The sequence below is a fragment of the Chiloscyllium punctatum genome, chromosome 45 (genome assembly GCF_047496795.1).
Source record: "Chiloscyllium punctatum isolate Juve2018m chromosome 45, sChiPun1.3, whole genome shotgun sequence".
Lineage (NCBI taxonomy): Eukaryota > Metazoa > Chordata > Chondrichthyes > Orectolobiformes > Hemiscylliidae > Chiloscyllium > Chiloscyllium punctatum.
The window spans coordinates 36,304,855-36,330,845 of NC_092783.1; the positions used below are offsets into that span (position 1 = coordinate 36,304,855).

The 25,991-nt window shown below is 41.6% G+C and overlaps 1 long non-coding RNA gene across 1 annotated transcript in view; it reads left to right on the forward strand.

Moving 5' to 3' along the window:
• Positions 1-11,668: 11,668 nt before the first annotated feature.
• LOC140467293 (uncharacterized) overlaps positions 11,669-25,991 on the forward strand; it is an 84,224-nt gene continuing 69,901 nt past the window's right edge. Inside the window, exon 1 of the long non-coding RNA XR_011955389.1 lies at positions 11,669-11,944. This is a non-coding gene — a long non-coding RNA (uncharacterized lncRNA). The remainder of the gene's footprint in view (positions 11,945-25,991) is intronic.

Here is a 25,991-nt window from a genome sequence, read left to right on the forward strand (position 1 = left end):
TTTGAGGGCGGGGGGGTGGGGGATGCGGGCAAGAGCTCGCACGCCGTGTGCTGCTGCCTAGTCTGAACAGGGAGCAGACTTAATAGAAACTTTCCGAGCCCCAGAGAAAAGGCATTGAATCGATTAACCGAAAAATCAGTTATCCAAATGAAGTAGTGCCCGCCCATCTCGTTTGGATAATCAAGGTTCCTCTGTCCACCCACATCCACTGCTCGACCTTCGTCAACTTTTCTCGTCACATTCTACAAGAACTCAATAAGGCTTGTGAGGCATGAACTGTCCCTCACAAAGCCCTGCTGACTATCTTTAATCAAACAGTGTTTTTCCAGTTCTACAGACCATCCCTGAGTCTGCTTTATAAAGGACTAGGTGGAGAGTTCCGGCTGGAAAGGCCATTGCTTGTTTCCAAGGGAACTAAAACCAAGCTGTACATGGAGATTAATTAGTGATTCCGCTGGACCTTATAGGATTATCACACCTCCCTAGTGGCATTGGGGATCTACCAAAAGCACATGTACCACGGCACTTCATGAAGGCAGCTCATCACCTCCTTCTCAAGGGCAACTAAGAATAGATTATAAATGTTCACCAGCCAGCAATGTCTATGTCCGTTGAGTGAATTAAAAAATTGTAATAATGTTCTATTTGTTCCCATGCAGCAATTTTCACTATATATGATTGTAAGAAACTTAATATTTATTGAATTCATTCTATATCAGATAGGAAACTCAGGGTGAAAACAGTTCAAATTCAAAATTACAGGAAATGTAAAAGATACAAAATTTTCCTCTATGTGCCATGTTACAACCTGATGTGCCTCAAAATATTTTCAAGACACTTGTCTTTCAATGTACATGCTTCGTAAGGTGTAAAGTCCAAGGTGATCCACAGTTTTCAATCCCTTATTTACTCTCGATGAAGTCCTTAGACAATGATCAGTTCCTATTGTGTCCCTCAGCACCTGTTCCTGTGCATTGCAATGTGCCAGTCCACAACACTTGGTCCAAGGACATCTCCTTCCGCTGGAAAACCAGCAAAGCATTTTTGCAGAGATAATGGTCCTCCAGCTATGCTTGGTGTTTGTTTCAGTGTGTGTCCTTGTGAACAGCTCATGGAACACAGAGTCCTGCATCATAGAGTGGCTTGACCTGAATCTTGCCTCCAGTGCCCAGTTTGAACTGATTACAGATTGCCAACCAGTCTGTCCTTCCTGATGATCATTATAGACAAGCTTGAGGTGGTGGAGAGGTTAGTATAAATTTGGTATCAGTCTGGAATTTTGGATGGTGTCTTTCTTGATAAGAATAAACACATCACAATATATTTATTCTTTTTTTACCTATTTTTCCTAATCCACCTATTCAGAAATGTTGCTACACACAATGGAGCAAATGGGACTTGAACCTGGGCCTCCTGGTCTCGGAGTAGGGATATTATCACTGCATCACAAGAGTATTGACCCACAACCTCTGGCTTAGGATGCCAGTGCCTTATCCATTAGGCAACTAGGGGCTTATAATCTTTTAACTTAGGGCGCAAAGCTACAAACTTTGTGTTGAAACATAAAGGAACCACTCATGTGACCAAAATTCCATTAAACCTATTAATACTTTACATTTTCCACATGCATTTTGTTAATTTAAGTGGTCATGTAAATCGAAACAAAATCTGAATTGGATTTATTTTTGGTCAAGTCGACACATCATTCTGAATAACTGCAATGTTTCTTATAACAGGTTGGTATTGTGATCATTGAATTTCAAAGCAGCCGGATAATATCCCCATGGGTTAATTGCTGACTATTTTCAAACTCCAAGAACAGATGGTTGTTCCCTTTCTTTTGTACTGGTTTTCAAAGGTTTGAAATAATGTTTTCTTTTGGCTCAGCTTGCAACTGATGGTCTGTGAACATTAGCATTTCAAGAAAGTTGTTTATTAAGTGCAACCTCTCATATACAAACATGTTTGACCTTCACTGAGTTTCTGAATTAAATTCAGAGAGAAAAGTTAAAAGGGAATTTAATAGAACTGTGCTTTTAACAGAGCAGAACTGTGACACAAGTTAGCCTCTAACATTTTAGCATTTTTGGTCTATTCGCAGAGATTTATAACAAGCTTGGGTCTTCCAGCAATGTTTGTATTACTACGGCAGCTGCCATTCTCATATAAAAAAAATCAATAGGACACAGGTCACACCTTAAATTACTTGATCTATCACTTACATTATAACATCGATCATGCAGGGCCTTGATTTAACTGTGGTAAAATGATCACCTTGTTTCAATGAATAAGTACTTCATTCTACACAACAGAGCAACAAAAAGTGAACAGTTATAAAATGATTCATTAATTAGTATCCATTTTATGTTAAATAAATATTGATGTGGGCCTTTTTATGATAATCCCTATCGTTGAATAGCTTACTGTAACTTGCTGTTGAAGCTTGAGCATGAAGAAAGACACAGTTGGATAAGATATATGAAACCCAATGTAGGCCTGGGTTGTGAACAGGTTCTGTTCTGGAGTCTGTTGAAAAGTTGATTTGTAGGCAAGTTGGAACACAATGCTGTTTGCAAGTACAGAAATTGTTTGTATATTGGATCTTTAAAATTACACCACATATGAGACTGTATTCGAAAATATGAGCATCTGTGATTCAGCAGTTGATAAATCAGGGACCCTCTGAATAAAATTGGCCTTAGGGAACCTAATGAGACAATGGCCTGGATATTCTGATGACCATTGATTCGTTGGAACTATGCTGACTACAGTTCTAAACCTCCATATACAGCAAACTCAATGGGCAAATCTCTTCCTCTGGAAAAAAAACCCTTAACATAGGAGAATTTGAAAGATTCCATTTCCGTTAACTCAATTGTTACTCAGGCAAATAAAAACCTAGTCTTACTTCTGAGCAATTATTAAGCTGAAATCCAAATTACCACAGACACCCCAGATACACCTCTCCCAATCCCTTCCAGTTCCAGCACCACTGACAACAACCAACCCAATACAATTCCAGACCCATCTGGATCCAACATGCTAGATCCCTCTGCTAGAGGCCACCCCTTCATTTATTGGCCCTGACATCTTCCCTATTGCTGTCACCAGCCCGAACACCTACCCCCATCTCTCCAACCCACCCTATGCACGCCAAAGCTTACCTGGCATCCTACCTACCTGGCAATCTGTTTATTTGGCTCTCTGGCACTGAACACCTGACATTCTACTACCCTGACATTCTACCCACCGAGCACTCATCCCTATAACCAATTAGGTAGAAGTGGGTAATGCAGATGTTGGAGATTAGAGTCAAGATTAGAGTGGTGCTGGAAAAGCACAGCAAGTTAGGCAGCATCTGAGAAGCAGAAAAATCCATGTTTCAGGCAAAAGTACTTCATCAGGATTTTCCTGCTCCTCGGATGCTGCCTGACCTGCTGTGCTTTTCTAGCACCACTCTAATCGTGACTTCCCTTTAGCCAACTGCCATCCTAACACCACACTTACTTTACATTCTTAGCCTTTCATTGTAGCTGTCAATGTGACTATCTGGACACAAACCTTAGAACATGGCACAATGATTGCTGCACAAAGAGCTATGGTTTGAATTACCCTGACTACACTACATCATGAAGGAACTATACTGATTTTAACTACTCACTGCATTTCTGAAGAAACGAGGATCAGAATTCTCAGCTAGAAATGTGGATCTGAGAACTATCATAAAAGTGTATGAGGCGAGTGACAAACTGACTGTGATTGGAACTTGGAACATCCAGGCCATTATGTTCAATCAGACCTGAACTGGCTAGAAGTAGCATATTGCAGAAAATTTAATCAGTCAGCGTGATTACCTGAAACATGTGCAGGGCTCCTTAAATATGAAGATCAGGATACTACGCTGGGTGTAGGATCTCAATTGTAAAATTCAATTTGTAAAAGGGACAGAAGTGCCTAAATGGATCCTTAATGTTTTCTGGAGGGAATGACTTTCAGACACCTGCATGCATCCTTCTCAGTCACAAGATCCTCTTGCAAATATTCCTCACATCTTACCCAGGTCCCTTTAGTTGGACCAGTGGCTTTTGTGGTCCAAAGTGATGCTTTTGTCTACCACCTGTTGTCATTTCACACCGATGGTATTGTGCATGGTGCTGGTGACCTATGCTCTCACCACTGTTTCTAGCAGTGATGGACTGGGGTGGTTGAGGGGTGGTACTCCCAGCCACATCCTGTTCATTGAGTGGCTACCATCCCAATTACAGATATTGGCTGCCTAGCTTCAGGAGTTGCAGACCAATCAGATGTCTCGCACCTAAGCAGCCTTAGCAGTGCCACTGGAGGAAATGGCCACCTCTGGGACTGCTCCTGGATAAAGAACAAGCATCCTGACAATCAATGGAGTTAGGAGGTGCAGGGGAAAGTCAGGCAGGCTCTAAAAAGGGGAGGAAAGTGCAGCCAGCATTCTGTGGGTTAATGAGTGTCTGAATAGGGGAGTTCACCTGTTGGTCTACCCATGTGGCAGAGGACTCCCACTACTTATTAAACACCAGGAGAGGCAGAAGAGGTCATGCAAGTGGCTCAGTCAGGATCTGGGTTAGAGTGCCATCTTCTACTTTCCCTGTCACTTGCAAGATGGTAAAGCGGCATTGTGGCACATCACCCCTTTCTTTCCATACCATTATACAATCCTACCCTCTTCCAATCTCACCATCAGTGCCCTGGTAAAATTCTGGCCATTGCCCTCAGTTAACAAAATAGAAGGATGCTGAAATAGAAAACTGGTATGGTTTGTAATCTAAAAGGATGAGATCAAATGAACCACCTTCATCTGAATCAATCTTAAAATTTTGTAAGACCTCACTTGCCCTCTTTCCTCCAGCACTGGAACAGCCATTGGTCAGTTCTTTTGCTGATCTCACTGACTGGAAGGACAGTAATGGAAATTTGTATGACCACATACCATTACTTAAATCATCTCCAATCATGATCCTGACTGCCAGGAAAATTGCAGTAAAGTATGTTTGCAACAGAATCACTGAGATATGTCCAGTTTGGCACAATCCAAAAAATAATCAGAAATCAGTTTTCATCCTTGAATCTGAAATATTCAAAATTTGATTCAGAACCACTTATGAGTCAGACCTGTACCTTTATACTGCATATTATTAGTGTTGGGGAATTAATGCTTGCCTAACTAACAATATCAAGATCAAAAATTATTGCTTCATTGAATAGCAAAAATATCAGTTGGATAGGTCTGGCTGTGAATAAGCTGCTTGGAAATCTTTTGTAATATTGTACTGACCACGGTTGGAATGATTTCTTTGACATTACAAATTAGGCAGTGAATTTCTCACCGGAAACAGTGAGAGGTGTCTCTGGTATGAGTTCAAACAAGTTCCTACTTTGCAACTGTTGCTCAGGGTGCAGTGTAATTACAACTGCAATTACAATTGCTAGATCTGTGTTGTTGCAAAGAATAAATGACATGATTCTCCAGAATCAGATTGCAGTCTGAATCAGCAAGTAGGTTTGCAAATGTATAATACATTGGCAAACCAGATTTAAACAGTGTCCCTAAAGCTCCTGAATCAATGAGATGGATTTTACCAATGGGGGTGGCTTTGCTCCAGGATGTGGAGAAGATGAGGTGGGTGAGGGGGTTGCCCATTTTCATCCTGTCACGATACCAGTGGCAACTTGGGAAGGTGAGGAACAGCCTTTCAACTTAAAGGCCAGTTGAACACTTGAGTAGCCTATTAAGAACCCCTATCCCTGCCACTGTCATTTTACTGTGGTGAAGAAACATCATTCAAATATGGCAGAGAGACCACTAAGTAAACCTTAGTGACTCTCAATGGGTACAATGTGGCTCTCATAAACAGGCACACTTTGACTTCTGGAGAAATACCCTAATGACAATAGTCATCTCCAGAGCAATGGAACCACCTACCCTCAGCAACATCTCCTACTCTTCTTTGGGACCTACATAACTGGCTTCTGTGCACACACAACCCTACGTGGTAGCTGAGACACTATCTTTCCATTCCATTATCTTGTTCCCAATGCCAATTGTGGACACTACTCTTGTTAGCAGTATTGAGGCTGCTGAGATTGCTCAACAACTCCCACAGTGAGTAGATGCCATAACTCTAGGTTAGAGGTGACCTCTGACAAGATGGAACCCTGAATCTTGCAAACTGTGAGAATCAAGTTGCCTTCTACCAGCTTTTGGTTCCTTCAGCAGGATCTCTGATATTCATACAACATTTAGCTCATTTTTAAGTTAAAAGGAATTGTTATTTCAACTAATGTTGAGGGTGGTCCCCTTCAAATGAATCGATGGTTGATCAGAAGGGCTTACCTGAGAACGTGCATCCTTCCCATTTTTCTCTACATATTGTGCCGAGGGGATCAATTTCTGCTGTTCAACATTTGGGTCAACATACATAGGTGCAAATTCAAGTTCTGTCCATTTTTCTGAAAATAGTGAACTTTCTATTACAGCTTGTCGACCTATGAAAATTAGTTCCTTTTTCCAAGATCACAAACTATGGGTGAAAAATGCCGCGAGGTCTGCCTCAGCTGATCCATCCAAAAAGTGTGTCCCATTATTCATTTTCTGACAGTGCAACCTTTGGTATAGTGATTGCAATCTTGTCTTTCAGTGTGCATTTAGCCCTATGCAAAAAATCTCTTTTGGTTATTGTTTCATTGCAGTACTGAGTGAATTCTGCGTAATCAGAATAATTTTCCCTGCATCAGTTTAACTCCATTCATAACTCTCCTGTCTCTGAAACAGAAAATGATGGATGAGAAATTCATTTGCAAAGTGCCAAATAGTGACAAAATTCAAGAATGGCACACTAGCAGAGACCCATAGCACTGTGGGCTCTTGGGGAATTGAGTTCAGTCTGAAAAGCAGGGAGGCTCAAGTGTATCTTTCCACACTGTAAACATGCAGAGTAGTTCTGAGGGAGCATTGTGTTCTTTAAGATGAAATAATATTTACAACCTCATACTTAGTACAAATCTCTGACCCTGAAGGCCTGCACCAGTTTATTGCGGAAGCTGTTTGTAACTGAAAATCTCATGGACTCAGAGTAACCCCATTTGTCTTATTTTATCATCATAGAGAAGACAAGCTCCCATCAATTGCCCGCACTCCACACATTTTGTGAAATGTAGGGGTTTCCTTGGGCAAAACCTACCTTATAATCTCTTACTATTCACTATGACATTAGTTTGACACAATACTGATATAGTAAGTGTAATGGTTATAATTGTGGGCCAGTAATGCACAAGTTTGGATTTCAGAATTCACTATTACCAGCTATGAGTCTGAAATTAATCAAACATTACTTCAAGGAAGACAATTTACTGTGCATGTCCTATTTGCAACCTATGAGGTTGAATTATGCTCTTCATCATGCTCTTTGAAGTGCAGTAAATGCTAGAAGAAGGTTTGCTCCGCAGAGTCAGGCTTAATATATGTGGGTTCGGTCAATACCACCAACATCTTGATAACACATTAAACCAAATCACTACTTTATAATAAGCAAATGACATGGGGAGGTGATGGTCTAGTGGTATTGTTACTGCCATAGCAATCCAGAAACCCAAAAGCAATGACATTTCATTTCAATAAAAATCTGGAATTAAAAGCCTAATGATGATCATGAAACAATTGTCAAGGTAAAATCCACCTGGTTCACTCATGTTCTTTAGGGAAGGAAACTGCTGTCCTTACTTAGTCTGGCCCACAAGTGACTCCAGACAATGCCGTTGACTTTTAACTGCCCTCTGAAGTGGCTAGTAAGCCACTCAGTCACATTAACTACTAAAAAATGGTAAAGGAATGAAACTGGATGCACCACCTGACATTGACTAAGGCATCAGAAATGACAATGGCAAACACAGCCCTGTCAATCCCACAAGGTCCTCTTTACAAACATCTGGGGGCTGGTGTCAAAATTTGGAGAGCTATCTCACAGACTGGTCAAGCAAAACCCTGACATACTCATGTTCACAGAATCAAACCTTATAGACAATGTTCCAGACACCACCACCATCATCCCTAGTTATGTCCTTTTGCATTGGTAGGACAGGCCTAACAGAGGTGGTGGTCTGGTGGTATACAGTCAGGAGGGAATTGTGCTGAGAGTCCTCAACATTGATGTCTCATGGCATCAGGTCAAACTGGGGAAGGGAAACCTTGTTCTAATTACCATGTATCATCTTCCCTTACTGAATAATCAGTGTCCTCGTCCCTTGGCTGATGAATCAGAATTCCTCCATGGTGAACAGCAAGTGGAGGAAGCACTTAAGGAAGCAGGGATGCAGAATGTACTCTGGGACGGGGACCTCAATGTCCTCAATCAAGAGTGGCTCAAAGTTACCGTTGCTGGCTGAGCTGACCGAGCTTTACAGGATACAGCTGGTAGACTGGATTTGTGGCAGTTGGTGAGAGAACCAACAGGAAAGAAAAAATGTACTTGAATTATCCTCACCAATCTGCTTCTGTAGATGTATTTGTCCATGTCAGCATCAGTGAGAGTGATGAACACAGAGTTCTTGTTTTCACATTGAGAATACCCTCCATTGTGTTGTGTGGCACCATCACCGTGTTAAATGGAATAGACCAAACACATCTAGTAACTCATCCATGAGGCACTGTGGACCATCAGCACCAGCTGAAATGTACACCAACAAAACCACACAATTATGGCCTGGCATATCCCCCACTGTACCATTACTATCAAGTCAGGAGATCAATCTTGATTCGATGAAAAGTGCATGAAGGCATGCCAGGAGCAAGATAGCATACCTAAAATGAGGTGCTAACCAGGTGAAGCTACAAAATGGGGCTATTGCATGCCAAACAGCATGAATAGCAAATAACAGACAGAGCCAAGTGATTCCACAACAAACAGTTTAGATCTAAGCTCTGCAATCCTGCCATAGGTGGCAGTGAATGGTTGTGGACAATCAAGTGGGAGAGGAGGCTTCGTAAACATCTCCATCCTCAGGCATGGGTGAGCCAAGCACATCAGTGCAAAACATAAGGCTGAAGCACTTGGAACAATCTTTGGCCATAAGTGCCAAGAGGATGATCCATATCGGCTTCCTCCAGTGGTCCATAGCATCACAGATGTCAGTCTTCAATCAATTCAATTCACTCCACTAATATCAAACAGTTGGAGGCACTGGGTACTACAAAGACGCTGGGTCTTGACAGCATTCCAGTAGTAGTACTGCAAACTTATGCTCTGAACTTGCCACATATGTAGGCAAGCTGTTCCAGTACAGTAGTTACAACACTGGCAACTACCCAAAAATGTGGAAAATTGCCCAGGTGTGTCCAACCTAGTCAATTACCACCCCATCACTCTACACTTGATCATCAGTAAAATGGTGGAAATTGACATCAGCAATATCTATTAAGCAGCATTTCTGAGCAATAACTAACTCACTGATGCTCAGTTCATGTTCCACCCAAGCAACTCTGCTTCTGATCTCATTGGTCCAAACATGGATAAAAGAGCTGAATTCCAGAGATGAGGTGAGAGTGACAATCCTTGACATCAAGGCCACATTTGATCAGATGTGGCATTATGGAGCTCCAGCGAATCTATAACCATAGGAAATCTGGAGTAAACTCTCCACTGGCACAAAGGAAGATGGTTGCAGTCATTAGAGGTCAGTCATCTCATTTCCAAGACCTCATGTAGGCATTCCTGAGGGTTCTGCCCTTGGCCCAACTTTCAGCTATGTCATTAAGGATTTTTCTTCCATCATAAGGTCAGAAATGGGGATGTCCACTGCTGAATGCACAATATTCAGGACCATTCATGACTCCTCAGATACTGAAATAATTCATTCCCAAATGTAACAAGATCTAGACAATATTGAAGTTTGGGCTAACAAGTAGCAAATAACATTCACATCGCAAAAGTGTGAGGCAATAATCTTTTCTGACAAGAGAGAATCTAAGCATCACCACTTGGCATTCAATGGCATACTATCACTGAATCTTCCACTATCAATATCTTGGATGTTTACAATTGACCATAATTGAATTGGACTAGTCACATTTAAGTGGTGTATCAGAACAGCAGGCCAGAGCCTAGAATCTTGAAGTGTGTAACACACCTCCTGACTCTCCAAAGCCTATCCACTAGTTAGAAAGCACAAGTCACTGGAAGAGTGCAGCTGCAACAGCACTGAGGAATCTTGACACCATCCAGGATAAAGCATCCTGTTTGAAAGGAACACATCTACAAACATTCAGTCTCTTCAACTGATGTCAGTTATAGCAGTGTGCACCATTCACAAAATTAACGACAGAAATTCACCAAAGCTCCTTCGACAGCATCTTTCAAAACTATGGCCATTACCATTCAGAAAGACACAGACAGCAGATATAGTTGAACACCACCACTTGCAAGCTCTGCTCCAAGCCACTCACCATCCAAAATTAGAAATATACTGCCATTTCTTCAGTGTCACTGGGTCAAAGTCCTGGAATTCCTTCCATTATGGCATTATGGGTGTACCTACACCAAATGTACTGCAGCGGTTTAAGAAAGCATCTCATCATCACCTTCTCAAGGGCACCCAGGGATGGGCAATAAGTGTTGGCCCAGCCAGCAGTGCACACATCCAGTGAGTGAATTTTTAAAAAAACTGACAAGATGCTGTTAACCTTTATTGTCAATGACTCTGAATCCATAATCTGGATTTGATGATAGAATATCTTCCTTCCTTGCAAGCTATTTTCTCATAATCAAAAACTAAAATGAAATGGATTTTATCCTCCCACATCTAATGCCTGGTTCTGCCACTCATCACACCATCTATTTGCTTTCTATTCCAGGTCTTTTGCTCTTACCTATTTGCCTGTACTGACAACAGCAAAAGAATTTAAGATCAGGGATTCAGAAACTATGCCATTTTTAACTTCCTGTGAGTCAATGTGTTTTGAGAAAGTCAAAAATGGCCCCTGAGTGTAGCACTGCATTGTCACATTTGCTGCATGTATGCCCTGAATGCTTTAATTTTGTATTTACATAGTCAGTAGCAGAAAAATTACAGAAGGCAAGAAAAGCCAAAACCACTGGTAGAGGATGAGGGAACAAGTGGAAATTCCAGAGGAATGTCCTTCCACAACTTTCAACTCTTTCCATGAATCTGAACCTGATCCCAATATGTAGTCATTAGTAGTCAGAAATTTCAATCATATCCAGATTTATTTGACTATAGTAAGTAGGAAAAGTAAAAGAATGAAGAAAATGATTAGCATTCAATTTTTTTCAGACTGAAGATTAAAAATGTTTGTAAAATTCCGTACACAGAAAGAATCAAAACGTATATCAACATTTTCACATCAGTAAGTGATCCATTTGTGTTTCGTGCAGATTGCAGTTAGCAGATATCGACATACAATTTTCTTGCTTCAGTTTAGAGTGTGGGAACATGTCTAGCTGTTACTGAGAATAGCTTGTGGAGTGTGCAAAGGTTTCAGCCACTTCCTGACCTGATTAAAAACACTCCTCAGACGATTGTAATAATGTATGGGAACCTTACAGTGAGAAGCTGAGGTTAGAGCTGAAATGACTGTTTGCCAATCAGTTTGTTTCACTGATGCAGACAGATATTGAAAGGTTCAAGAGTTCATCGTCTTTAACATACCTTAACTTGAAATTGTACAGAAAAGGAGAAATCTTACTGTAGGGATCTTGATTGGACTATGAACATTTTGTTACCATAGAAACATAATTTTGCCTTTTAAAGGAAGCAATTTAAGGGAAGAGAGCCTTGTAGTTTAGTTGCCCAGTTCGATTTTCAATGATAATGTTTTAGCTGGAAATTCACATTAATTAACGGCATAGATTACAGCATTTGCCCCAGTGGAGGAATTGGATGCAATGCGTATTGTAAGGTAAGACTGTTATCTTTTTATTTATTTTTAATATTTAAATATAATTTGTAATTATTTAAAATTCTTCTTCTGAACTGTATTTTACTCTATCCTTCAGTTCTGCTGTCTAAAGTGAAGTTGATATTTCAGGTATCTTTTGTGTCTCCTCATTTGCTGCTTTCTACCTTAAACTCCATGTTCCTTGCCCAAGCTACTGTTCCTTTAATGCTTTAACTAAATGATCGTCCTTCATGTCTGAGCTTGAACAGTGAGGTCGATGGGCAACTCAAGCATGGGGATTTCAAAGACTAATCCAATATCAATCAATGCCCGCATGAGTTTACTTTTCAACAACACTCAATAGACAGTTGGCAGGTACTTGTTAGGCTAGCCTCAGACAGAACAGCAACTGCTTCAACTCAGTATTCCTTCCTAAGGAGTGGGAAAAGAAACATAATCGACCATTCAATAATAAGGGGTACTGAGCTGAAACAACTCTGTTGCTGTTTTGCCTGAAACTAGCTTAACATGTACAACACTAATTGGGGAAATGGGAAAATGTTGTATGTATGCATATCATATATTCCATTCTCTCACTGATAATAGAAACATAGAAAATAGGTGCAGGAGTAGGTCATTTAGCCCTTCAGCCCTACACCACCACTCAATATGATCATGGCTGATTATGCAATTTGGTATACCACTCCGGTTGATCCCTACCTCTTGATCCCTTTAGCCACAAGGGCCATGTCTAACTCTGTCTTGAATATATCTAACAATTGGCCCCAACAGCTTCCTGTGGGAAAGAATTCCACAGGTTCACAACTCTCTGAGTGAAGAAACTCTTCCTCATCTCAGTCCTGAATGGCTTACACCTTTTTTCTTAGACTGTGACCCCTAGGTCTGGACTGCCCAACATTGGAAACATTTTTCTCTCATCCAGCCTGTTCAGTCCTGTCAGGATTTTTTAAGTTTCTATGAGATTCCCCCTCATTCTTCTAAATTCCAGTGAATACAAGGCAAGTTGATCCAAGCTTTCTTCATATGTTAGTCCTGCCATCACGGAAATCAATCTGGTGAACCTTCACTGGACTCCTTCAATAACAAGAATGTCCTTCCTCAGACTAGGAGATCAGAACTGCGCACAATACTCAAGGTTTGGCCTCACCAAGTTCCTTTATAACTGCAGCAAGACATCCTTACTCTGATACTCAAATCCTCTCACTATGAAGGCCAGCATGCTGTTAGCTTTCCACACCGCCTGCTGCACCTGCATGCCAATCTTCAGTGACTATTCCACCATGACACCCATGCCTCATTGCATCTCACTTTTACCTAAACTTTCACCATTCAGGTAAAAATCTGACTTCCTTTTTTTTGCGACCAAAGTGAATAATCTCACATTTATCCACATTATATTGATTTTGCCAAGTATTTGCCCACTCAGCCGCTTTGTCCGAGTCACCCTGCAGCCTCTTAGCATCTTCCTCTCAGCACACACTGCCACCCAGCTTACTGCCATCCACAAATTTGGAGATATTGCATTCAACTCCTTCGTCCAAATTGTTAATTGATATTGTAAACAGCTGGGGTTCCAGCACTGAACTCTGCAGTAACCCACTCATCACTACCTGCCACTCTGAAACGAAACTAGTTATCTAACTCTCTGCTTCCAAAGGTCATCCATATCAATACATTTCCCCCTAATACCATGAGCTTTAATTTTGCTTATGAGCATCAAAACAGCTTTCCGTTTTTTATAACTTAGAAACATTTTATGCCTTAATATACCAAAAGTCAATTCTAACCAGTTTTAATAAGCTGCGTGATGTGTACCAAGAAGAATTTGTATCACTGTGACTGTAGGGGTATAGTCAATCATAGACAGACTGTGAGACTATAAGAAATAAAAGTAGAAATAGGCCCTTTAGCCCATCAAGTCTGTTCTGCCATTAAATGGCTGAAGTGAAAATCCTCAACTCCATTTGTTGCCCATTCTCTTTGATTTCCTTCCTGATTAAAAATGCATCAATCCCAGCCTTGAGTATGGAAGAAGCAGTAAAATACAGAGCAGATAGCCTCAGCACCCCAGGTGAAATTACAGACAGATTCTGATTTTGTTTTATTCATTCAGAGCATGTGAGCATTACTGGCCAGGCCCACGCTCTCCAATTGCCCAAAGAGCAGTTGAGAGCCTACCACATTGCTATGGGCCTGGAGCCGTATGTAGACCAGATTGGGTAAGAATGGCAGTTTCCATCCGTGAAGGACATTAGTAAGTCAGACAGGTTTTCCTGACAATTGACAACTGTTTCATGGTCATCATTAGACTCTTAATTCCAGACTTTTTAAATTGAATTCAAATTCCACTATCTGCTATGGTGGGATTCAAACCCTAGATCCCCGTAACATTACCAGGGTCTCTGGATTAATAGTCTAGTAATAATATCACCAGGCCATTCCCTCCTTATTGTTCTTTTGATTATTCTCTAAATCTTGACTAATTGACTAATATTCAGGAAATTGTAAGGTATATTTTCACCTATATGATCAATGGAAGGGAAATTGTTTGGGTTTCGTAACATGCAGGCAATCACTGACCCTGCAGTGAAGATAAAATGTTACCTTTTCTATACAACAAAGAGTTGATAATTTCCGAATCACAGTGCTGGTTCAAACTTACAGACCAATTCTTTGTAATTTGGATTTTTCCCAGCTTTCCAGTTTCTAATCACCTTTTATTATTTTTCAGAGATAACCTCTTAACCTCTTTCAATTCCTGCTAAAGGGAATTGGGATAAGACTAATTCCTGAAGTTGATCATTAATCTGACAATCCTCAAATAATCTTGGTTCCTGACTGAGGATGAATTAGATCAAAATTCAGTTTAACTGACATTAGCATGTCATGGAATAAGTTGTTGTTTGTAATGCTTGTTCACTATAATGGTGCAACCTTTTTAGAGAGTAACTTTGCCTACAAATGTAGATTATTAAAACACAGAAAAGAAAGTAAATTGAGATGTCCTTGTGGTAATACTACAAAGAGCTACAGAACAACTGTTAGGTAATTTATTTTACTTTGAAGAATTTCCAGTGTCAGATTAGTTGAGTAAGAACTAAGGTACACCTTGGCAGTCACCCTGACTTTGTTTCTCAGTAACTCTTAGTAAAGCTGCAAACTCGAATTTTTAAATCTTTAAGCTTGAAAATGTTTGGTGTGACCAACTGCAAGGGAATTGTTGGTGCCCTTTTGACCACTCTGCCAATTCACCCTCTAAAGATAGCGATGTATCCAACAGCATATCTCACTGTCTCACAGTAATTGGTTGGGTTGGATTTTTGAGTACAGGACATGCCTGGGCAAATGTTGTTCAAATGCAAAATAGCTGGAACAGTTTTTCGAAGGTCACATCAGTTTCTGGAACACGTCTTCAATACTGTTGCTGAAATGTTGTCAGGACCTATCGCCTTTGCAGCGTCCAGTGTCTCCAATAGTTTCTTAACATCACTGATATGAATCCATTGTCAATTGTCAGAAAAAGCCCATCAGGTCCACTAATGTCCTTTAGGGAAAGAAATTGCCATCTTTACCTGATCTGGCCTATATGTGACTCCAGATCCACAACAATGTGGGCAATTAGGGATGGGCAACAAATACTGGCCTGGCCAGTGACATCTTCATCCCATGAATGATTAAAAAAAAATTGGAATGAATCGAATTGGTTGGATTACATCATTCGAGATTCTGAGGACCTCTATAGGGGACTGAGTTGCATCATCCACTCGGTACCTCCGGCTGAAAATTGCTGCGAGTGCTTCAGCCTTATCTTTTGCACTGATGTGCTGGGCTCTTCCATTATTGAGGATGGGGATATTTGTGGATCCTTCTCTTCCAGTGAATCATTTAATGTCTACCACCATTCATAATTAGATGCAGCGGGATTGTAGAGTTTAGATCTGATCTGTTGGTAATGAAATCATCTAACTCTGTCTTGCTGCTTATGCTGTTTGGCTTACAAATAGTCCTGTGTCATAGCTTCATCAGGTTGACACCACAGTTTTGGTGTGGCTGCTGCTGCTCCTGGCATGCCCTCCTGCAATCTTAACTATCATAGAATTACACCCAGACCCATTCCCCTACCTCATCACTCTACATTTCCCCTGACTTATGCACCTAAGCCTACACATCCCTGAGCACTATGGACAATTTAGCATGTCCAATTCATCTAACTGGCACATCTTTGGACTGTGGGAGGAAACCAGAGCACCTGGAGGAAACCCACACAGACACGGGGAGAATGTACAAACCTCACACAGACAGTCACGATATTTTGCATACTCTTCTATTACTCTGAGTTACTTATGTAAGGTATGATTTGTCAGGTTAGCATGCAAAACAATACTTTTCACTGTGTCTCAGTATGTCTGATAATAATAAATCAAATCATATCAAATTAAGTCATTGAACCAGGGTTCAATTATGTTGCCATATTACAAGAAGGATGTGGAGACTTTGGAAAGGATGCAGAAGAGGTTTATCAGGATGCTGGCTGGATTAGACAGTATGAGCTATAAGTTTAGATCAGGGTGGTGCTGGAAAAGCACAGCAGGTCAGGCAGCATTCAAGAAGTAGGAAAATCAACGGAATTCCTGATGAAGGTCTTTTGCTTGAAACGTCGATTTTCCTGCTCCTCAGATGCTGCCTGACCTACTGTGCTTTTCCAGCACTACTCTGATCTAAACTCTGGTTTCCAGCATCTGCAGTTCTCACTTTTGCCTAGTATGAGTTATAAGGAGAGGCTAAAAAACTTGAGTTGTTTTCTCTGGAGTGGTGGAAGCTCAGGAGAGACATGATAGAAGTCTATAAAATTATGAGATGCATAGATAAGGTTGATGATCAGAGTTTTTTTCTCAGAGTTGGAATGTTAAATATGAGGGGCCATGTAATTAAGGTGAGAAAGAGAAAGTTCAAAGAAAATGCGAGGGGCAAGTTTTTTTACACAGAGTGGTAGAAGTCTGAAGAACGCTGCCAGGAATGGTGGTAGAGGCAGATACAATAGGGGTGTTTAAGGCACTTTTAGATAAGCATATGAATATGCAAGGACTAAAGCGATATGGACCAAGGCAGACAGAATGGATTAATTTAATTTGGCAGCATGTTCGGCATAACATTGTGGGCCAATGGGCCCATTCCTGTGACGTACTGTTCTATGTTCTATGTGGTTGGTTTTTGATTTGAGGTCATGATGTTGCAGAATGCAGCCATGTGCTGTATAAATGCCCAGTCTGAATTGCTAAATCTGTTTAAAGTCTAACCTATTTAGTGCCACATCTAGCGACAGTGTTCACAGCACAATGTAAGATACTCCCAATGTAAAGACAGGATTTTATTTCTATAAGTGTTATGCTGTGGTCATTATTACCAATACTGTCATGTATAAGTGCATCTGTGAAAGGAAGATTGGTGAGGATAAGGTCAAGTATGTTGGTTCTATCACCACCTGATGCAGACTCAGTCTAGCAGCTTTGTCCTTTAGTACTCAACAAATTTTGTCAAGAGTGGTGCTGCCAAGCCCACTCTTGGTGTGGACATTGCTGAACCCACCCATTGTGTCCTCCACTACAGTAAGGAGTATGAACTCAGTGAGGTGGGCAAGATGGGGAGGTTGTTGACTTGTTAGGCTATTTCAGAGGACAGTTAAGAGTTAAGGATATTGCTGTAGGTCTGGAGTCATATGTAGGCCGGAACAGATTAAAATGACAAATTCCGTCTTAATAAACGATATTAGGTTATTTTTTTTAATGACAAACAACAATGATTTTGTGGATTTTTAATTTCAGACTTTTTTTTCACATATAGTTCTTTCTGCCCAGGAATCGGTTGATTCATTTTAAACTCAGTTAATTTCTTGAAGATGTCAAAAAAACTTCTATCTCAAATCTCAGAAAAACATTATGACTTATAATATCCTGGATGTTCTTCATATCGCTCCATTTGGCAGAAAATCTGGAGAAATAACATAATTGATTGCTCACATAATTTCTTCAGGATATTCTGATCAACTCAGGAATTCAAAAGAAGCCTTGTGGAAATTATTGCTGTTGACCTTTATGGTTCGCAAGATAATTATGGATTAAACATGCCACATTAGTTCATTTTCTAGAACTGGCCAATACAGCAGCCACGGATCAATGAATTCAATACCCGCTGTGACATTGAACACTTCTTCCCTCGCCTCCACCTCATGGCTTACTTTTTCCACCAAGACTCCTGGCTACCCTCCAAGGACCCCTTCTTCTGCCTCCAACACACCCCATCCACCTGGACATCCCATGCCAGTCCGTTACCCGCCCTCAATCTCTTTATTTCCAACTGCCACAAGGACATTAACCACCTCAACCTGTCCACTCCCCATCTCCAACTCCAACCTCTCACTCTCACAACGCATAGCCCTCCACTCCAACCCCAACCTCACCATCAATCCATTAGACAAGGGGGGTGCAGTGGTAGTTTGGAGCACTGACTTCTATACCGCTGAAGCCAGGCACCAACTCAAAGATACTTCCTCCTACTGCCTCCTCAATTACGACCTCATCCCCTCATCACCAAACCATAATCTCTCAGACTGTACACAAACTCATCACCTCAGTGGATCTCCCACCCACAGCTTCCAACCTCATAGTTTGGGAACCCCACACCACCTGGATCTACCACCTACCCAAGATCCACAAGCCTGACTACCACAGCCAACCCATTATCTTGGCCTGCTCCTGCCCCACCAAACTCATCTCCACATACCTTGATACTGTCCTATTCTCCCCTAGTCCAGGAACTCCTCACATACATTCGGGTCACCACCCATGCTTTCCACCTCCTCCAAGACTTCCATTTCCCTGGTTTCCAACATCTCATTTTCACCATGGACATCCAGTCCCTATACACCTCCATCTGCCATGACCAGGGCCTCCAAACCCTCAGTTTCTGACTCTCCCGATGTCCCCACCAGTACCCTTCCACTGACACTCTCAGTCATTTGGCTGAACTGGTCCTTACCCTCAATTTCTCCTTTGAATGCTCCCACCTCCTCCAGATGAAACAGGTAGCCGTTGGCACCCACATAGGCTCAAGCTATGTCTGTCTCTTTGTTGGTTACATGGAATAGTGCACCTTCTGTAGTTACACTGGCAGCATTCCCCACCTCTTCCTTCACTATATTGATGACTGTATTAACACCACCTCCTGCTCCCATGAGGAGGTTGAACAGTTCATCAACTTCACCAACACATTCCACCCCAACCTTACGTTCTGCTGGACCATCTCAGACACCTTCCTCCCCTTCCTGGACCTCTCCATTTCGATCAACAGTGACCAACTCAACACTGACATTTTCTACAAATCCACTAACTCCCACAGTTACCTACACTACACCTTCTCCCACCCTGCCCCCGCAAAAATGCTATCCCTTATTTCCAATTCCTCCGCCTCTGCCGCATCTGCTCCCAGGAGGACCATTCTCACCACAAAACACAGCAGATAGCCTCTTTCTTTAAAGACCACAATTTCCCCTCCCAGGTGGTTGAAGATGCCCTCCAGTGCATCTCATCCACTTCCTGCACCTCCACCCTCGAACCCCACCCCTTCAACCGCAACAAGGATAGAACACCCCAGTCCTCACCTTCCACCCCACTAACCTCCATATACATCGTATCATCCCTGCTATTTCCGCCAGCTACAAATGGACCCCACGACCAGATATATATTTACCACCCCATCCCTATCCACTTTCCGCAAACACCATTCCCTCTGCAACTACCTCGTCAGGGTCACACCCCCCCACCAATCCACCGTCCCCTCCCGGCACTTTCCCCTGCCACCATAGGAATTGCAAAATGTGTGCCCACATCTCCCCCTCACTTCCATCCAAGGCCCCAAAGGAGCCTTCCACATCCATCAGAGTTTTACCTGTGCTTTCACACATCACTTACTGTACCGTTGTTCCCGATGAGGTCTCCTCTACAATGGGGAAACAGGATGCCTACTCGCAGAGCACTTCCGATCCAGGACACCTGCACCAACCAACCCCACCACCCCAATGGCTCACCACTTCAACTCCCCCTCTCAATCTGCCAAGGACATGCAGGTCCTGGGCCTCCTCCATCACCACTCCCTAACCACCCAATGCCTGCAGGAAGAATGCCTCATCTTCCACCACAGGACCCTCCACCCCCATGGGCATCACTGTGGATTTCATCAGTTTCCTCATTTCCCTTCCCCCCATCTTATCCCAGTTCCAACCTTCTAACCCAGCACCGCCCTCATGACCTGTCCGACTTGTCCATCTTCCTTCCCAGCTATCCACTCCACCCTCCCCTCCGACCTATCACCATTGCCCCACCTCCATCTACCTATCACACTCTCAGCTACCTACCCCCCAGCCCCATCTCCATTCTCCTCCCATTTATCTCATATGTAGCGCTGAAGTGTCATTGCCTTGTAAATGTTTCTGGTCTGAGAAATCTATAGTCTTAGATTAGATTAGATTACTTACAGTGTGGAAACAGGCCCAACAAGTCCACACCAACTCACCCATACCCCTACATTTACCCCTTACCTAACACTACAGGAAATTTAGCATGGCCAATTCACCTGGCCTGCACATCTTTGGACTGTGGGAGGAAACCGGAGCACCCGGAGGAAACCCACGCAGACACGGGGAGAACGTGCAAACTCCACACAGTCAGTCGCCTGAGGCGGGAAATGAACCCGGGTCTCAGGCGCTGTGAGGCAGCAGTGCTAACCACTGTGCCACCGTGCCCCTGGGATTCAAGAAATTGACCCACTATTCCTTTTTCCAGAGCAATAAACCAGGCAAAATAAATGGTGGCTAGCCAGTGACACTAACACTTTGTAAAGCAAAAATAAATTTAGGAACACTTGGTAAAATCTGGGGACTAAGCATCCTGGGTGAGAGGAGGGAATCAGCATCCCTGGAAGAGTGGGGGGAGACAAGGTCACACCCAAAAAGAAGATAATTGAAGATAAAGGCAGCTGATGATTCAGGATCAGACTGGGATGGTTAATGGGAAAGAGGGACGTTTATAGAGACACTGGGGAGGTTTTCAGTTTAGGAGATTGGAGGAAGACTGGGGGCTGCGGTGTGTGAAAGGATTGGAGGATGCGGAAGTTCACAAAAGGTACCTCATCCTATCTGCATCTCCCTCTCCTCCCCACCTTACCCACCTGCTTAAAACTGGATATGAGAGAGTACGAAGCAGAATGCATCAGGATTTTAGATGGTTTTTATTTGACCCAAACCCAATTCTTATGGGGGTTATAATTACCCTTTATGGATCAGTCTCATGATTATATTCTGATGATTGAATGTGATCCTTTAGTCAAAATGGTTAGAACTGAGCATAATAGTCAAAAAGCAACCTGATCAAGAATACAACACAGTTTATTCATGACATCCTCGGAATTAAATTCTACCTTTTTGACTGTATACTTCAACATTCTTTTCACTTAATTAATTTTGTTCTGCATTGCAATTGTTCACTGTCAATTGATATTAAATTTTATAGGTACCTTTCGACTTCCTTCTTACTTACATGTGTCATCTATTTTTCTTTGGTGCACGTGGAACCATTCCTTCATTATCTTTAACTTGCCATTTTTCTCAACTTGTCAACATTAATGTTACTTTTCCTCTACATATCCACTAGGTGGCATGAATCAGCAGTAGGTCAACATAAACTATCCATTTATTCATTAACTTACGCCTTGATGGAGTTTAGATGATGAAATTTTGCAGCCGCTAGTTTAGTCAGGAAAAGCTGCTGGACTGGAAGACTCTAGAAAGGGGTGAAAATAACCAATATCCAAGATAAAATGTAAATCAGTCTTTAAGACAATTACTAACATGCTACTGAAAAACAAAGAAAAGCTTTTAAAATGTGAATTTTTCAAATTTCAGTTATGAATATTATACAGGAGTGTTCTATGTCATGCTAAACGTGTGAGCTGCACTTTGGTTAAATATTGCTTTGATGATCACTCATTTTGGTAAAGCAATTTTTATAGCCACAACAGTCTCATTCTCCATTGCACTCAAAATAGTCCTGGCTAAACAAAAAACAGCAGTGCAGGCACTAACAAGATAAAGGATAATACCACCCAGGGAGCATTTAATTCTAACCTCAATATATTTTGGTCTAACAGAAGAAGGCATTTAATTAGAAACATCTGTTCACAATAAGTGCTGTGAAGAGATGTGTCATTTGTTGACGATAGAGGGTGCTACTCACACTTTAATAAAAGCAAGCATGACGACCAACCATCAACCCAACAAATCATCAGAAATAAATTCTGGCCCCATTATAGTTTTATTATATAAAGCAACATTACATTGTGACATATTGAAAACCTTTCTTTTAAATCAGCTGAATTCAATGAATATTTAGAGTTTACTTTTGTCAAAGGGTGGAATGAACACTAAAGACTGCAGTGCAAATGAGACCCACCTGTTTGGAATTCTTAATTGCTAATTAATATAAATGTTTTAAAATGTCAGGTTTAGCATCCTCACTGATTCCACTGGAAACTACTCTGGAATCTTAACGGCAAGGGGGCAAGGGGCAGGGGGCAAGGGGGCAAGGGGGCAAGGGGGCAGGGGGGCAAGGGGGCAGGGGGGCAGGGGCCCGGGGCCCAGGGCCCAGAGAAACCTTGTGGGTCTGGCAGTGACTGAGGAGAGAAAAACTACGGGAACATTTCAAATCCAGTATGACACTTTTTCACTAGTTCTAAACAAAAGTTTAAGGAAAACAACATGTCTAGCACATAAATGCTAGGTTCTCAAAGATGGCTCTAGAGGTCTTGGTGTAGGAGCTTTCTCCTGCAGTGAATGGATAAATGTCACTGTGCCCTCCTGTCACTCTCTGCTGAAGTATCTCTGCCTGCTTTTGTGTTCTCTTCTTAGTCCTCATTCAAACTAACGAGGCACTCATAGACAAACACTCCCTTTCTCCTGGTAACTTCTGTCATAAGTACAATAAAATGGAGCATTTAACAGATTGCTTGTTGTTTTTCAATGAATCCTCAAAGAATTTCCAGATTAAATGTCACTTGAGAATGTTGGTGATGTCTTGTCAAAGTGTTCCAGATATGTTGATGTCTCTTGACATGTTTGAGGCCTTGTGGGGCTCCAGCAGCCATTAACTGAAAATAACAAGTATCCTTTTAAGTAGTGTCTGAAATTGAAATTAATAATATGTATTATAAGCAATTAATCAATATTAAAGTGCTTTAATTGAAGCATTAGAGCTGAAAATGTGTTGCTGGAAAATTGCAGCAGGTCAGGCAGCATCCAAGGAGCAGGAGAATCGATGTTTCGGGCATGAGCCCTTCTTCAGGAATTCCTGCAGAAGGGCTCATGCCCGAAACATCGATTCTCCTGCTCCTTGGATGCTGCCTGACCTGTTGCGCTTTTCCAGCAACACATTTTCAGCTCTGATCTCCAGCATCTGCAGTCCTCACTTTCCCCTTTAATTGAAGCATTGGCAACTACCTTGAAGCCTCTTTAATGACACTTGCGGGATTGTAAGTGGCAGATAGTTTCTTAATCAAGCCTCTGGGAAGTTGTTCCTTTCACCGGCTTCAACTTGTTTACAAAGGTAACATCTTGTACTGAATATAGGATAAACCAATATTTTAGCTCATGGCACACCTTAGCCATCTCAGGGAATCTTTAACATGTGAAGTTATGCCAAAAATTGTTCCAACAAGCTTCCAAATTGTACATTTTGTGTCAACTTTCAGGAGAACCTTCATATTATTTTAAGAGAAAGTCTTACAAATAGACAGTAGCTTACATGACGTCATGATGTCCTAAAAGTGTTCTACAGCAAATTACATACTTGCTCTTGTAATGTATAAAATCAGCCAGCCAATTTGCATATACCAAGTTCCCTCAAACTATAAATAAATAAATAATTGGATCCTCGGTTTTAGTATTTTTGTTTGAGAGATAAAGTTTGGCCAGGACACCAAGAAAACTCGCCCGTTCCTTTTCAAAATTGTGCTGAGGAACATTTTACCTACAACTGGTAGAACAGATTGCTTGAAAGATTCATATTTGAAACGTTTTGTGATGCTTTTAGGATGGATTTAAAATTGATTTGCCTTCACCAACCTTACTCTGCTGGTAGACAAACAGGAGGCTGAAAGAATACAGCAAGCCAGGCAGTATCAGGAGGTGGAGAAGTTGACATTTCAGGTGTCACTCTTCTCCAGGACTGGACAGCCCCCAATCCTAAAGAAGGGTTACACCCGAAATGTCGACTTCTCCCCCTCCTGATGCTGCCTGGCTTGCTGTATTCTTCCAGCCTCCTGTTTGTCTACCTTGGATTCCAGCGTGTGCAGTTTTTTTGTCTCTAACTTTAATCTGCTGCCTTTTTAAAAAAAGTAACTTTTTATCAATTTGATCATAAACATAAGATAAACTGGTAAATCAAAGCACATCCTTCCATTACAGACATATTGCTAGTGTGTTCATGATATATGCAGGTTGTTGGGTTCCAGCCCCGGTACAATTAAATCACACTCCACTTTTGATTCATTAACTACAGGCAAGGCTCAGTGAATCAAATGGTTAATATATATTCATGACTTTGCATCCAACCCAAAAATAGATGGAAAGGAAAGTTATGAAGCAGATACGAACACATTACAGTGAGATGTGAATAGGTTAATTTCGTTGGAAAATGGAGTATAATGTGGAAAAATGTAAAGTTGTTCATTTTGGCAGTGAGGACAAAAGAACAGTATTATTTAAGTGGAAAAAAACTACAGAAAGCTACAACACAGAGTCTTGGGATTACTTGTGCATGAAACCCAGAAAGCTAGTACATAGGTGCAGCAGGTAATCAGGAAAGTTAATGGAATGTTGGCCCTTAGTTCATTGAAGTTGGAGTATAAGAGTAGCAAAGTCTTCTTACAACTATACAAGGTACTGGTGAGACCACAGTGGAGAGTGTGGTGATGGAAAAGGTCAGGCTGCGTCCAAGGAACAGGAGAATTGGCGTTTCAGGCATAAGCCTTTCATCATGACTTATGTCCGATACGTCGATTCTCCTGCTCCTCAGATACTGCCCGAACTGCTGTGCTTTTCCAACACCACACTCTCGACTCTGATCTCCAGCATCTGCAGTCCTCACTTTCTCCTAGCTGGTGAGATCACATCTGAAGTGCTAAGAACGGTTTTGGTCCTTTTATTTAAGAAAAGATATTCTTTCGTTGGAGGCTATTCAGAAAAAGTTCACCAGGGTGATCCTTGGTATGGAGGGATTGTTTTATGAACAAAGGCTGAACCAGTTGACAGCGGACTCATTGGTGTTTAGAAGAATGAGAGGTGATCTCATTGAAACGTATAGGATTCTTAAGGGGCTGGACAGGATAAATGCTGAGAGGATGTTTCCCCTCATCGGATAGTCGAGGACCAGAGGGCATAATCTCAGTATTAAAGAGTGCAAATTTAAGATTGAAATAAAAAGGAATTTCTTTGAACAGAGGTTGTGAGTCTTTGGAACTCCGTACCATAGAGGCTGTGGGAGCACAGTCCTTGTGTACACTTGCGGTCAAGATACATACAGTCTTGATCAGCAGGGGAGTGAAGAATTATGGAGTAAGGGCAGGAAGATGACATATCAGCCATGATCCTATTGAATGATGGAACATCCTTGAGGGGCCAAATGGCCTCCTTCTGTTCCTATTTCTTATGGTCTGATGGTTTGTCAGCAGTCAGATTGTGATAGATTTATGACAGAGGTACTGTTAAATTGCCTAAGATCCTCATTTTAGCACCTCAAGCCAAACATCCAACTGCCTATCAGAAAATCTAGACCCACAAGCCACATTTTTAATAGTAGCTCTATAAACAGATCTGATACCGGAAAGACAATTAAGTAAATAGATTTTAGTTACTGATGTAACGCTGTGCAGAAACATCCTGCTGTTAATGAGAAAAAAAGGATAGTTGTACACCAAAGTAGCGCTGAAGTGTCATTGCCTT